Source organism: Panthera uncia, chromosome B4, assembly GCF_023721935.1.
Source record: "Panthera uncia isolate 11264 chromosome B4, Puncia_PCG_1.0, whole genome shotgun sequence".
Classification (NCBI taxonomy): Eukaryota; Metazoa; Chordata; class Mammalia; order Carnivora; family Felidae; genus Panthera; species Panthera uncia.
The window spans coordinates 91,491,307-91,506,275 of NC_064809.1; the positions used below are offsets into that span (position 1 = coordinate 91,491,307).

Consider the following 14,969-nt stretch of genomic DNA (forward strand, 5'->3'; position numbering starts at 1 on the left):
CGAGAGAAACTAAAACCACATCCAGACAAGGGCGTAAGATGAACGAGTCCTCAAGAGTGAAACTGGATAAATAAGAGAATAGGGAGTAAGAAGGAAAGATCTGGGCAAAGATAGGAAGGCAACCCGGGAGCCACTGTAATAATTGAGGATGACCCTTTCCACTAAGCCTTCTTTGATGCTAATGAAAAATAAAGAACCTATCACCAGAGCTTTCAGCCAGGGCGACGGGAGGAGGCAGGAAGCTATAATGCGATGGTTCAGGACGGGTCGCTAAAGCAGATCTGTGCTTTCAGCTCTGCTGTGTTCTACTCAGAAAATTACTTAACTTCCCTGTACCGCAGCTTCTTCACCCGTGTAATGGAGATGATGACGATGATATTATCTACAACAGCAAGCTGTTATGAAGATAAAGTAAATAAACAGGCAGAAAGCGTTTGCTACGTTGCTAGCCCTTAGTAGGCGCTATAATAAGGGTTAGCCATTATTATTCCCTTGTTTTCAGAAGAGAGAAGCAAGCACTGTCCACTAGGATCTCTGAATCCTTTTCCCTGAAGGTAGATAAAATATTTCAATATTTGGAACAAAAGGAGAAGGAAAAAAAAAAAAAGAAAAAAATATGTGATGCTTGCAAAATGGCTATAAGTCATCTCTCCCTGTCCAGAAAGTTTGCTTTTTTGTTATGTAGTGTTTTTTATTACAGGATAATGTCTCAAACGAGGAAAGACAATCGGTATTGCACCTACCTTAGAAGAGGAAAGGGGTATGCGGGGACAACCCTGGGGTCTACCACTTCTGACCCAGGCCAGGTCATTTTGAAAGGGCTCAGAAAATCACCACCCCCACCCCCACCCCCTCCCAGGCACGGCTCTGCTCTGTGAGCAAAATTCGATTTGTCTTTCTCTTTGTCCAAGGAAACTAAATCAGCTCACAAGTCCTGGACTGCTCAGGTATTCAAAGCAATATCCCCTTGGCAGAGAGCGCAAGGAACGTCTGAAGGTTGTTTAGCTCCATCTTAAGTAGGAAATCAAGGGACAGGAAAACCTCCTTCGCCTGGGCTCTGAAACTTCCATCTCCCATTATCTGAGACTTCTGTCTCATCGTGAGTACTCTAGGTGAGGCTTAGGTCAAAGCGCGGGGGAGAGTTCTAAATTTTGGCAAACCTGAAACAGGGCCAACTCTGATAGGGAGAACTGAACATGAACTTTCTGGAGTTAATTTAGGCAAGGAGTATCAAATTGCTTTAAAGTAGTTATACTCTCTCACCTAGCAGTTCTGTAAGAATGGATCCTGAAGAATGAGTAGATATGCACATACTTAAATAGTACTCAAGGATGTTCATTGTGGTATTGTTTTCATCATAAAAAACTTGGCAACAATTTATATGTCCCCAAATGGGTTTTAAATAAATTAGGATGTATGTATTTTATGGGCTTTTATGGAGAGAGTAAAAATCAAGATATAGAAGAATGTTTACTGATACAGGAAAACGTTCACAATTTACTGGCAAGTAAATTCCGCAGAAAGTCTCAGGGATAGCTAGAGGAATCAAAGCTAACTAACCCCTCATTGATGCATGCATTTTAGCCTATTGAAAAGAGTCCTTTTAATGCTGCAAAGGATTAGGTGGAGTGGAGTGGACAGAAAAGGACAGCTCTAAGCCCAGACTGGGTGATCTCTTATTTCAGGCACCCTCTCCCAGGATGGGCATGACTGGAAAGGGACATGATATAAACACCACCACCTCCCATAGACTACCTTGGGCTCCACATTGCCATGAAGGAAGCAGAATTTTCCAGCACAGCAATCCTACCCTTGGCCAGAGCTCAGCCATGCAGTGTCGCTGACCTCTCTGCACATGTGCTGCCCATACTCCTGTCCATGTTAAGTAGTGCCTATAGGGGGGCACCTGGGTGGCTCAGTGGGTTGAGCATCCGATTTCATCTTGGGTTATGATCTCACAGTTCGTGAGTTCAAGCCCCACATTGGGCTCATTGCTGTCAGCACAGAGCAGGCTTCAGATCCTCTGTCCCCCCCCCCCTCTGCCCTTACCCTTCTTGCACGCTCTCAAAAATAAATAAAACATTAAAAAAATGTAGTGCCTACAGGACCAAAAATATATATTCACAACATGTTAATGGTGTTTCTCTCTGGGTGGTGGGATTATGAGCAATTTTTATATTATTCTTTAAGCATTTGTTATATTTCATATAGCAAACATATATTGTTTTTGTAATCGGGGGCAGAGGTAACCTATTAATTTAAATCTATGCCATGGGCTGGATGATCTTAAAACATAATAATTGCCCCAAGAAAAGAAAGGGTCCTGATTTTGCTTCTAACCTATCATGTGACTCTGGGCAAGTCATTTACCTCACCTTCTGAGCCAGTATTTCCTTGTTGGTAAAACGATCCAATGGAAACAAATGACTCATAAAGTTCCTTCCACCTTTGTCGGTCTTGATCCAACAAGTTTTTAGCTTTTTTATAGAGCAAAGAGCAGGAGGGTGGCTTTGGAAGACCTTGAGAAGATCAGAAGCTCCCCAGTGCGTACATGGAAAAGATTTTTAAATCAAATCAAACTAAAAGCTAGTTGCAGTGTCTGAAATTTCTGTTGTAATTTTTCCTTTGGCTTTGAGCACACACTACATTTCTAAAAAATCCTTTTCTCTTATTTGTGACACAGGAAGGACTTAGAAGTATGCGTTCTCCATCGAGCAGGTGCGTGCGTGTGTGTGTGTGTGTGTGTGTGTGTGTGTGTGTGTGTAGCATTCATTCAGAAGCCCCCTGGAGAGGTGGTGATTAAATAAAGGAGATTGTAAATTCACCTGAATGCTGCTGCCAGAGGACATGCTCATCTACTGGATAAGTGTGGTTATGAAGGACTTACCTCTGGTTTGTTCTAAGTACAAGTTCTAAGGTGTGAATGAAAGGTGCCCCAGATTGCTCCCTTTCCTCAGAGTTGCACAGTGTCATTACCGATCACCTAATCAGGTTCTCCTCTTTAAAATGGTTCTCTCAAAGGGCGCCTGGGTGGCTCAGTCGGTTAAGCATCTGACTTCGGCTCAGGTCATGATCTCGCGGTTCGTGAGTTCAAGCCCCGCGTCAGGCTCTGTGCTGATGGCTCAGGGCCTGGAGCCTGTTTCAGATTCTGTGTCTCCCTCTCTTTCTGACCCTCCCCCGTTCATGCTCTGTCTCTCTCTGTCTCAAAAATAAATAAACATTAAAAAAAATTTTTAAATGGCTCTCTCAGGGAACCTGGGGGGCTCAGTCAGTTAAGCGTCAGACTTCAGCTCAGGTCATGATCTCACAGCTCATGGGTTCGAGCCCTGTGTTGGACTCTGTGCTGGCAGCTCAGAGCCTGGAGCCTGCTTCAGATTCTGTGTCTCCTCCCTCTCTCTCTCTGTCCCTCCCCTGGTTTGTTCTCTCTCTCTCTTTCAAAAATAAACAGTAAAAAAAATAAAAAATAAATAAAAATAAAATGGCTCTCTCAAAGTCTTGTAGACACAGAACATCTTCACATAAAGATTTCTCAAGTATTTGGCTGCCAATACCGTATGTCTATATTAGCAAAAACAATCTTTAAGTCTTTCCAGAAAGTTAAATCATTTTTTTTTTTTTATTTAGAGAGAGCCACTCAGTGCAGTGTAGGGAGAGAATCTTAAGCAGGCTTCATGCTCAGTGTAGAGCCCCATTCAGGGCTCAATCCCACGGCGCTGGGATCATGACCTGAGCTGAAATCAAGAGTCGGATGCTCAACTGACTGAGCCACCCAGGTGCTCCCAGAAATGTTAAGTCTTAAAAACATCTCATAACAAGTAAAAGAAATTACCAGCCTGAAATAATGACAACAGGGAATCCAATGACCTGTGTTGTCAATTTTCTATACTTATTTTTAAATGACATTTGCTCTTTTTTAGTATTGCTAAATGTACTTCACACTGTTGTAATAATATTCACTAAAAATTTAAAAATCACTCATGATCCCACAACCTTAACCATTTACTTTTCTATATTACTTTCCAGAACTCTAGGGGTACCTAGTATCATTGTCTGCATTTTCTGATGGAGAAGTAGAAGTCACTGACGTTAAGGGTCTGACCAAAGACCAAAATGCCAGCCTGTGGTGGAATCGGCCCAAGAATTCCCATCTATTGGTTCATTGCACTGAAGTGATGTCACTCATGAGGACATTTACAGCCATTCATCCGGAGGCATCTTGACTCCTACAGTTGGGTAACCTCCTTAAAGCAGGCCAAGGAAACTTCCAAGGGGTCAGGCCACCGGCAGTTTCCAGGACAGTACTTTGTTGCTGCTATCCATCACTACCTTTCCCCTGCCAAAGCAGAACACCAGGCTACTCCGAAAGTGAGAAGGCATCTGTCTACTTCCTTTCAGAGGTAGACCTATCCTTCCCCATTATGCCCACCCCCAAGCCCAGCCACTGAAAAGCACAGAATAATTTGTGACCTTTATGGAACCTTTTGCGAAAGGAAAGTATGCATGGCAAGGTAGCATACTATGGTAGGGAATAGAGGATCTGGAATCAGCTCAGTGGGTTTGACTCCAGGTTATTCTCAGGGCTGTGGCTAGCCCAACTGGTGCCTTGGGTCCTCTGAGGAAAGGGTGCCTCCTCTTGGTGTGTGCTGTCCTGCTGGTTTGTGGCTTGGCCGGTAGATCACAGGCTGAATTTCAGCCTCTGCTCATCCCCTTGGCTGGGTGCCTTTGTGTATAGCGATGGACTTACACAGCTGTATGTGGGTGTCACATCCATCCTTTGCTGTTGGGTGATGTGAGCAAGTTGCTTAGCCTGAGCCTTGCTTTCCCCATCTATAAAACAGGCAAAATACTAGCACCTTCCTCAAAGCTTCTTAGGTTAAATGAAAAATGGCTTGTAAACCCACCTCACATGGTGCCTGTCCCCTAGTACACAGGCATTCAATAACACAGTAGGTCTTATTATTAGCTGTTTAAGTTGTAACACGGCTTCAGAAGATGAGAAAAGCCTTTTACCATACTCTCCTGAGAAGCCTGATTTGCCTAGCAATGTATTTTATAAACGGAGGACAATTATGAAAAAGGGAGGTGAGATTCTGTATAGATTTGTTATTTTAATATAAATGTTATCGTTATCATTGTTTCTGGTTGCACCATCTGAAACAGGCATATCTGATATGGAGTCTGTAATTACACGTTGAGTTCAAGAGAGGATTCATTTATAGCCCACACCCTGACACACCTATGCCTCTGGAGAATACTTCCAATTTTATTGGATGTCTTGGCCATTGGGGCAGTCAACCTCATTCAAGTTATTAGTCAGTGAATTCTTGTTCTACTGTTGTGTGGTAGAGTGAGTGATGTAAGTGAGTAATTCCGGAGTAAGCAGTGAGGAATGTCTAATTTGCATAGGCACAGAAATGAGCCGTCTAGGCTGGGTTTAAAAAGGAAAAAGAGATAGAGAGAGAGAATATGAGCCCTTGAGTAGTTCTTAGGCCAGGTAAAGTCCCAGCATGCTCAGTCAGAAGCTCTGATGTCCGCTCTCTAGGACCAGATATACTGGCTTCCTTTATGTAATCATTTGGTAGGAAGAGGACATTTATAATTTAGACCTGGGAACCTTTAAAAAAATTCCTGACAATTAGTAAAATAGAATAGTGTTGTGTTGTGTTGTGTTGTGTGTGTGTTTACAGTCACTGGAGGACAAGGATGCATTCTTAGCTTACCTGAAAGTGAAACATTTTCTTTTCTAGATGAACTCGCACTTATCTTCCAGGGAGTACATCTTTCATAAGTTTAGCATAACTGCTTTGAAAAGAAGTCTATCACCCTCAAATAACTCTGTGGCTCTCTTTGCCTGGAGTCTTCAACTTTTTTCAAGGAATATTTATGATCAAATAATTACACTGAGTTTTCAAACAAGCAACTGTGAAAATATCACTCAGGAACTCATTTAAGATTTTGGGAGGAGCCTACTTCATTCACAAAACAAAGCAACACTAACAACAAAAATCACAATGAAACCTTAACAGAAAGAAGGCAACTAAAGACCTGGTGACTCAGTGTCAGAATGATGGGAAATCAGGTTGCTTCCAGTTATTATGACCCCTTACTTCCTGTTTCTCAGAACTGAATGAGCTGGGAACCGGTCAGGGGAGGAAGAGGAGAGCCTGTATGTATGTGTTTATGGAGGGATGCCCTACCTGGGCTGAGACGCTCTTCAGACTTAGCTGTTGCAGGCTGCCAAATTCTTCATTTTGCAGAAGTGAATGCTTAAAAGAACTTGGTTTTGAAAAAAAAAAAATGTGTCTGCTTGGGAGAGAAATGGAGGAGAAAAATGAGGAAAAGAGAGGGGGAAGTCATAATATCCTTCTGTCTCTTTTGGTTCCCCCCCTCCTCACCCAGTACTCACACAGGTTCCATTGGCCAGAAAGGCTGGTCTAGAGCCAGAAACCCAAGGATGTGGTTTGCAAGCATGGGGGGCTTTAGGAGTCCAGATGACAAGCACAGCACAGGGTCAATCTGCCTTCCCACTTCTACTTTGCTGCAAAAGTCCACACAGCTTTTTCATTCAGGCTCAGGGCAGCCTTATGCTAAGTGCATTATGCTTAAGAAGTATATGCATTAAAAAGGCATTATGTTAAGTGAAATAAGTCAGACAGAGAAAGATAAATACTGGATGATTTCACTTATACGTGGAATCTAAAATAGCTGAACTCATAGAAATGGTGAGTTGAGTGTTAGTTTCCAGAGGCCAGAGGGGTGGGGGATTTGGGGAGATACTGGTCAGAGTGTGTGAACTTCCAATTATAAGATGGATACGTTCTAGGGATCTACTGTGCAGCACAGTGATTATTGTTAGTGACACTGTATTATATACTTGAAAGGTGCTAAGAGAGTAGATCTTAAATGTTGCTACCACAAAAAAGAAATGGTAATTATGTGAGTGGATAGAGGTGTTAAGTAACTGTATGGTGGTAAATGTTTTGTAATACCTAAGTGTAGCAAATCAACACATGCACAGCTTAAACTTACACAATGTTATATAGGTCACTTATAGTTCAGTAAAGCAGGAAAAACAATTAAATGGGGACCCCTGAAAATCAGAATGTAAGTTATCTCATTAAATTGCTTGGCTGTTCATCTCTGCTCTGCCTATCAAAATCACTTGGAAATATGTTCAAATTACAGAGGTTGGAGCTTATTCCTACTCAATCAGAATTTGGGGGGGATAGAGCTGGGTTTAAAATTTTTCCCAAGTGATTCTGACACATACCAAAGTTAAGAATTAGTCAGTACCCTAAACCCACAATTGGGGCGCGCCAGCCTGGCTCAGTCCGTAGAGCACGTGACTCTTGAACTCAGGATCCTGAGTTCAAGCTCCACATTGGATGGCACCTACTTAAAACAAACAAACAAACAAACAAACAAACACCCCAACAATTGCACTTAAGCCCTAAGGAAACAGGGTCCTATGCAGAAAGCAGGAAATGCCCTCTAGTGGCCAAAAGAAGCCATCCTCCATTCTGTTGGCCCTGGGACCCATGGCAGAGTTAGAGATAGGAAGATGAATCTCTATTATAAACTGCATTATAGTCCACTAATTGTTCCAATATGCCCTGAAACTTAAAGCATAAGACCCATAAGGGCAGGAATCACTTATTCTTGTCTAGCCCATGAGGGTGCTTAGTCGATAGTGCCTGGGCCACTGTGGTGTAAAGGCCCAAAAATAAGGTTCAATATTAATACACTGCCTTAACATCTGGTAAAATCGGGAGGACTGCAAATGGCCTAACTGCAAGTTCCTCGCCCTATTCTGCTCTCAAGGATAAGATCTCTCAGTCAAATGAATGACCCTCCTTATCAAATGGACCAGACACAGTTTCTGCTTCTCCTTAAGCAGCAGGTTCTTTGATAGCCCATGGAATTATTTACATGAGTCAATCCCATCCTCCCGCCGGAACCAGGGGGTCCTCACCCTCTTCTGTTTCTGCTCACCAGGTGTGTGGTGTCCTCCACCTGGGACTGTGATTCTATGTGACTAATAAACTGCTCTCAACCTCATCTGTCCAGTGTGGAATTTTGTGTGTTTGCTCCCCTCCCCATAATCCTAGGGTGAGAATCCCTCCCTCACCATTAGGGTAAAAAGACACATTCAAAATATCCATAGGGGGTGTTCAGTAAATATTTGTTAAATAAATGAATGATTGAGACCAAGGGACTCTCAACAAGCTTCAGTGTCTCCATCTTATTTACTGCCCATTGGCACAAACTCTCAAAGTGATCACAGGCACAAATGAATAATCAGCGTAATGTATTTGTAGAATGTTGGGGCTGGAAGTGATGTTAGAAATCTTCAGGATTAACTCTGTCATTTTATTTCTGAAAGAACTATTGCCCAGACAAGCCCATGAATTCTTCAAGAATATTTTTGCATCCCCTCAACTCAGAACAGAACTGCTGCACAGTATGTGTTTGATAAATAGATTAACGAATATACAGAGATTAAGTGAATTTCTCTGGAGCACCTGCTAGTTAATGGCACTGCAAGGACTCCATTCCAGGAGTCAATTCAACAGACACTTATCAAATGTCTTTGATGAGACACAATATCCAGCTAGGTGCTTCAGGGGTGAAGGAGGGATTTGAGACAGGGCTATTAAGATGAGAAAGACATAGTCCCTGCCCTCAAAAAGCATACATTCTGTATCCATGCTGTCCAATCTTGTAGCTGCTAGCCGTATGTAGTTAAATTGAAAATTAAAATTCAAAACCATTGGGACTATATCAAAATACAAAGCTTTTGCACAGTGAAAGAAACCATCGACAAAACAAAAAGGGAACCTTCTGAATGGAAGAAGATATTTGCAAATGATATATCTGATAAAGGGTTAATATCCAAAATACATAAAAAACTTATACAATACCAAAAAGAAAAAAAAGAAAAGAAAAACCCGAATAATCTCATTTAAAAATGGGCAGAGGACCTGAATAGACATTTTTCCAAAGACAACATAGAGATGACCAACAGACACACAAAAAGATGCTCAGCAACACTAGTCATCAAGGAAATGCAAATCAAAACCACAATGAGGGGTGCCTGGGTGGCTCAATTGGTTAAGCATCTGACTTCATCTCAGGTCATGATCTCACGGTTCATGGGTTTGAGCCCTGCATCAGGCTCCATACTGATGGTGGAGAGCCTGGCTGGGGTTCTCCCTCTCTCCCTCTCTTTCTGCTCCTTTCCCACTTGCACTTTCTCTTTCTCAAATAAACTTAAAAAACAAAAAAATGCACAATGAGACATCACCTTATACGTGTCAGAACAGCTAAAATGAAAAAGAAATAACAAGTGTTAGCGAGGATATGGAGAAAAAAGGACCCTTGTGCACTGTCAGTGGGAATGCAGATTGGTACAGCCACTATGAGAAATAGTATGGAGGTTTCCCCAAAAAATTAAAAATTGGATTACTATATATATGATCCAGTAATTCTACTACTGGGTACCTACCCAAAGAAAATGAAAACATTAATTCAAAAAGACATATGCACCCCTAGGTTTATTGCAGTATTCGCAATAGCCAAGATATGGAAGCAACCCAAGTGTCCATCAATAGATGAATCAAGAAAGAAGATGCTTTATGAATCTATAATGAAATATTACTCAGCCATAAAAAAGAATTAAATCTTGCCATTTGAGACATCATGTATGGACCTAGAAGATATAATGCGAAGCAAAAATAAATTAGAGAAAGACAAATATATGATTTTACTTATATGTGGAATTTAAGAAACAGACAAAAAAAGCAGACTTCTAAATACAGACAATTGGTGATTGCCAAAGAGGAGGTGGGTTTGGGGGATGGGTAAAATAAAGGGGATTAAGAGTATACTTATCATGATGAGCACTGAGAAGTGCAGAGAATTGAGTCATTATATTATACACCTGAAACTAACATAATGCTGCATGTTAATTATACTTCAATTTTAAAAGTTAAATTAAAAATTCAGTTACCCAGGGGTACCTGGGTGGCTCAATCGGTTGAGCCTCTGGCTCTTGGTTTAGGCTCAGGTTATGATCTCATGGTATGTGGGATAGAGCCCTAGGTTGGGCTTCACGCAGACAGTGCAGATCCTGCTTGGGATTCCCTCTTTCCCTCTCTCTCTCTGCCCCTCCCCCTGCTCACACTCTCTCTCTCCCTCTCTCTCTCAAAAAAAAAAAAAAAAACTTAAAAAAAATTCAGTTACCTGGGGACACCTGTGTAGCTCAGTCCGTTAAATATTCGACTTCAGCTCAGGTCATGATCTTACAATTCATGAGTTCGAGCCCTACATCAGACTCTGTGGTGACAGAATTCTGTGTCCCCCCTCTCTCTGCCCCTCTCCCACGCACACTCCTTCTCTCAAAAATAAATAAACTTAAAAAAATTCAGTTATCCAATAACACTAGCTTTATTTCATGTATTTAATAGCTATATGGTGGCTAGTGGCTACAGTATTAGATTGCATAGATATAGAATATTTTGATCATTATGGAAAGTTCTATGGGATAGCACTACTATAGAAGGAAAGAAGTCATGAAATATGAAACCATAATATGAAGCAGAAGATAACAGAGGTGCAAATTAATTGCCATGGGGCTAAAGGAGGTGGTTTCAGGACCAACCCCTGCTAGATTCTAAGCCCTCTGAGGACAGGTACTCTTTGACTCCTAAGCACTTAGCATTATGCCTAGCATAAACTTTTTCTTATGCAAAAGTTTAGGGTGTATTCCTAGAAGTATTATTGAAGTAGTAATGCTAGGGGTTATTCAGATCTCAAAGGATTCTAAATATTGACAAGTTGATTTCCAAGGGGATTGACCAATTTATATTCCCATCGGCACTGTATGAATGTTCTCATTGTTCTACATCCTTGTCAACACTCGGTACTATAGGCTTTTATTCTTTGCCAATCTGATAAGGTGAAATGATGCAGTATAGTATTTCCTAGGAAGTTAAAGACATAAGAACAAGGTAAAAAAATGGCTACTCTGTTATAAATCCTGGCACTGGGGTGCGAGGAGAACACCAGTTACTGGCTTTTTGTGTTGTGATGGGAAAATTGGCACTAAGACCAAAGCAGTGAGTGATTTTTAAGATAAGCAAAGCTATACGAGAAGAGAAGACAGTTTTACCATCTTGTACCTTCTAGCTACTGCTAGGCATCAGGCCAGGAAACTTTTCAATAGGATTTGGAAATCAGAACATGTTCAGCATGTTTGCAGTGTGTTATATATTCTTCCTAACATAAACAGAATTTATTTTCTCATGTGTCCTATTAAATGTATCCCAGGTTCGCTACTGGAACTTCTTTGTCTCAAGCCAATTTCTGATGGCAGAAATTACTGGAAAGTGAGGAGTTGTGTAAATTAGGTATCTCTTGGTGGGAAATCTTAGCAATCTGAGGGATCATCAACTTAACAAGAGGCAATGTAATGTAATGAGTACAGACCATATCTTGAAGTATTTGCTCACGGCTAACTCCTGTAGATATTTTAAATGATTGAAGCACAGAAAATAATCCCATAATTTAGGAACATATTACTATTTCACCTTGTAGAGATTTTCCAGTATGACTCTAGCTAATACCCAAGAAACTAAAATGAACCTGTTAAGAAGGACTTTAGAGCCTGGGGCAGTGGGAAACACCCATGGCTCCATTTCCCCAAAGTAGTTCTTTGATGGAAATAAAATATTTCTTAGCAACCTTTCATTATGGCTGGCATACTCATGGGAAATTTGAGATAATGCCGATTCTATGTCTGTGAAAGTTCTCCAGAGTAATAACTTCAATTTTTTTTAAGTAATATAAGATCTGAGAATATTTTTCTTGCTTCCTCATGTGAACTAGAGTTGTCACAGAGAAAGATCAGTTAGACTCTGAGCAGCCAACTCAGATCAGTGGAAATATTTGACATGGAAACTCAGATGAACCAAGTGTGTTCTATTTACTAATCGGAATCCAACACTTGGTTTTTCTTTAAGGAAAGGAAGACATAGGCCACCTATGGTGCTCTCCCCCCAAACCTATTTGTGGATGGCAGCGCTTAGAAAAATTATATCTTCTTAAAATAATCCACTCTGCTCATTCAAAAAAGCTGGCTGTCAATTTCCTCCATGATTTTTGGAAGTTGCAATGAAAAGGCAGCTCCCACAGTAGAGCAGGTGACTGTGACAAGGTAATGCACATCTTTCCTTAGGTAATGGAGAGGAAAACGTATTTAAATTATAGTTTTTTTGGAGATGCATGCAATCTAGGTGTTACATGTACAAATTAAAGGCTAAAATGCAGCATTAAAATTAAGAAAGAGTTTAGGTTATAGTTATGCTACATGATTCATTTTTTTTTTTTTGCACCACTAGATTTTACCCTTTCTATATTCTTTTTCATCATTTTTAGAATAGGGGAAAACTCTTCTGAGAACTAAAGAGATTCATAATTTATCATTTATTAAATTCCTTCTACTCACCAGACATTTATCCTAGGTGTGAGCGATAAATAAAGCCATGTTCCTGTCCTCTCACACTTACATTCTAGTGGGGAAAACGGCCCACAGGAACAAGGAAATGAACAAAATTATTATAATTGCCTCTAAAGAGGCATTTTAGAATGGGTAGTCTGGAAAGTGGGTGATAAATGTCTAAGCAGGTGACATCGGAGCTGAGGTGTGAATGATAAGGAACAAGTTCTGTGCAGGGAGAAGAAGGGTTCAGGCAGAGGGAAGAGCAAGATAAAGCCCTGAGGCTGGAGCCAGCATGCCATGCTCAAAGAACAAACCCATAGAAAACTGAATGAGAGAGGCAATGGCTAAAGTTATAGAAGACTGAGTGAGAGAGGCAATCCAGACCACGGTGAGGAATTTGGGTTTATTCTATATACAATGGGAAGCTACTAGAGTGTTTATGTTTTTAAAGACCATTCGGATTGCTGTGAGAAGATACATTTCAGGAAGCAAGGGGAAATACCAGTAGAAGACCACTGCAGTCATCCACCATTGACAATGGTTTGGCCCAGGAGGTGGCAGTGTCCAGGATGGAGAGAAGTGGACAGACAGAATATATTTTGGAGGCAGAAGTTTCAGGATGTGGTGATAGGTTAGATATGAGAAAAAAAAATTTTTAATATTTATTTATTTATTTGAGAGAGAGAGAGCATGAACAGGGGAGGGGTAGGCAGAGAGGGAGAGAGAGAATCCCAAACAGGCTCCACATTGTCAGTGCAGAGCCTGATGGCGGGGGGGGGGGGGGGGGGGGGGGGGGGGGGGGGGGGGGTGGTATCTCATGGATCATGAGATCACGACCAGAGCCAAAGTCAAGAGTCCAACGCTTAACCGACTGAGCTACCCAGGCACCTCTGAGAAAAAAAAAAAACTTTTTTAAAAAGGAAACAATGATCACTTGTAGGATTCTGGTTTGATCGGCCAGCCACTTGGCTTTGACAGTTATTAGGATTTACTGTCTTCAGCTCCAAACACTCTTTTCTGCATTGTGCTTTGTGACACCAGGACTGGACCTCTGTAAACTACCCTTCTACATTGCCAGCTGGCTCCTGTTAGGTCCTGCCAGTCCCAGTGTTATAGGGAACCACAAGGCTGAGGAGGAAGAAGGGATTTGCTTCTGGCATCTGCTACCTGTTTCTGAGCACCTCATCCTGGCCAAGCTTCTTCCCCCCGACAGCACCTAATCCCTCTGGTAGCAGCAGCTGAATCCAGCTTGCAGTTTTCCCAACATTTGCAGGACTAACTTCATCATGCCCTCTGCAGAGATAGCAGCACCCACCAAGCAGAGTCCTCCTCCTCAGAGCTCAGAGTTTCAGCTCAGCAGCGTACCCTTCCTTTACGTTTCTAAATGCTAATCATTATGATCTCAGCCATAAGGGCTAAATAGCTGCTTTCTGCAGTCGCTGTCTCCACCATACTTTAAAGTCCTCTTTCCACCCTTTCAGTTAGCAACTTTATACCTCGTTTCAAGCTAATGACTTTATACGTAGTTAACAATTCAAACAGCTGATGCGATTTTTGTCTTCCAGAAGGATTTTGAGGGGCCATTTGGGGATTCCACTTACTGACAGTAGGAAGATTGGGAAAAGAAGAGCTGGAGGAGTGAGGGTGAGTGAGGATCCAAACACTTTGAGATAGATGCCTGCGAGGTGTCCAAGTGGAGATGCTGACATGGCAGGGTGTAGCCAATCTGATGATGAGAAAGAATGTTCTCATCTGGAGATAGAATTTTGGGAGGCCCCAGCAAATAGAAGGTATATAAAGTCACCTAGGGAGAGACTATACATAGTTAGGGAAGATGGCCTAGGACCAAGACCTGGGATGCTACAACACTTGTCAGCGAAAGTGAGAAGGTGCAGCCAGTGAACACAAGAAAAATCATGTGGGACCTTGAGAGCCAAAAGAGTTCAGGGCCTTAGGTTTGAGGTTCCAAAAAAAGCTGAAAATAGAACTATTATATAACTCAGCAATTCCACTTATGGGCATTTACCCAAAGAAAATGAAAACACTACTGCAAAAAGATATATGCACCCCCATGTTCATTGCGGCATTATTTACAGCAGCCAAGACATGGAAACAGCCTAAGTGTCCACTGATGGGTGAATGGATCAAGAAACTCATATATGTGTATATATATATATATATATATATATATATATATATATATATACACACACACACACACACACAATTTTATATGGAATGGAATGGAACATTACTCAGCCAGGAGAAAGAATGAAATCTTGCCATTTGCTACAACATGGTTGGACCTTGAGGGCATTATGCTAAGTGAAGTAAGTCAAAGAAAAATACTATGTAACGTCACTTAAATGAGAAATCTAAAAACAAAACAAAACAAAACAAATCCCCAAAAACCCAAGATTAGAGATACAGAGAACAAATTACTGATTGCAGAGGTGGAGGGTTGTGGGGT

General features: G+C 41.4%; 1 pseudogene; it reads left to right on the forward strand.

Annotated features, from left to right (window-relative positions):
• The first annotated feature begins 252 nt into the window (after positions 1–252).
• LOC125919882 (uncharacterized) overlaps positions 253–14,969 on the forward strand; it is a 112,437-nt pseudogene continuing 97,720 nt past the window's right edge.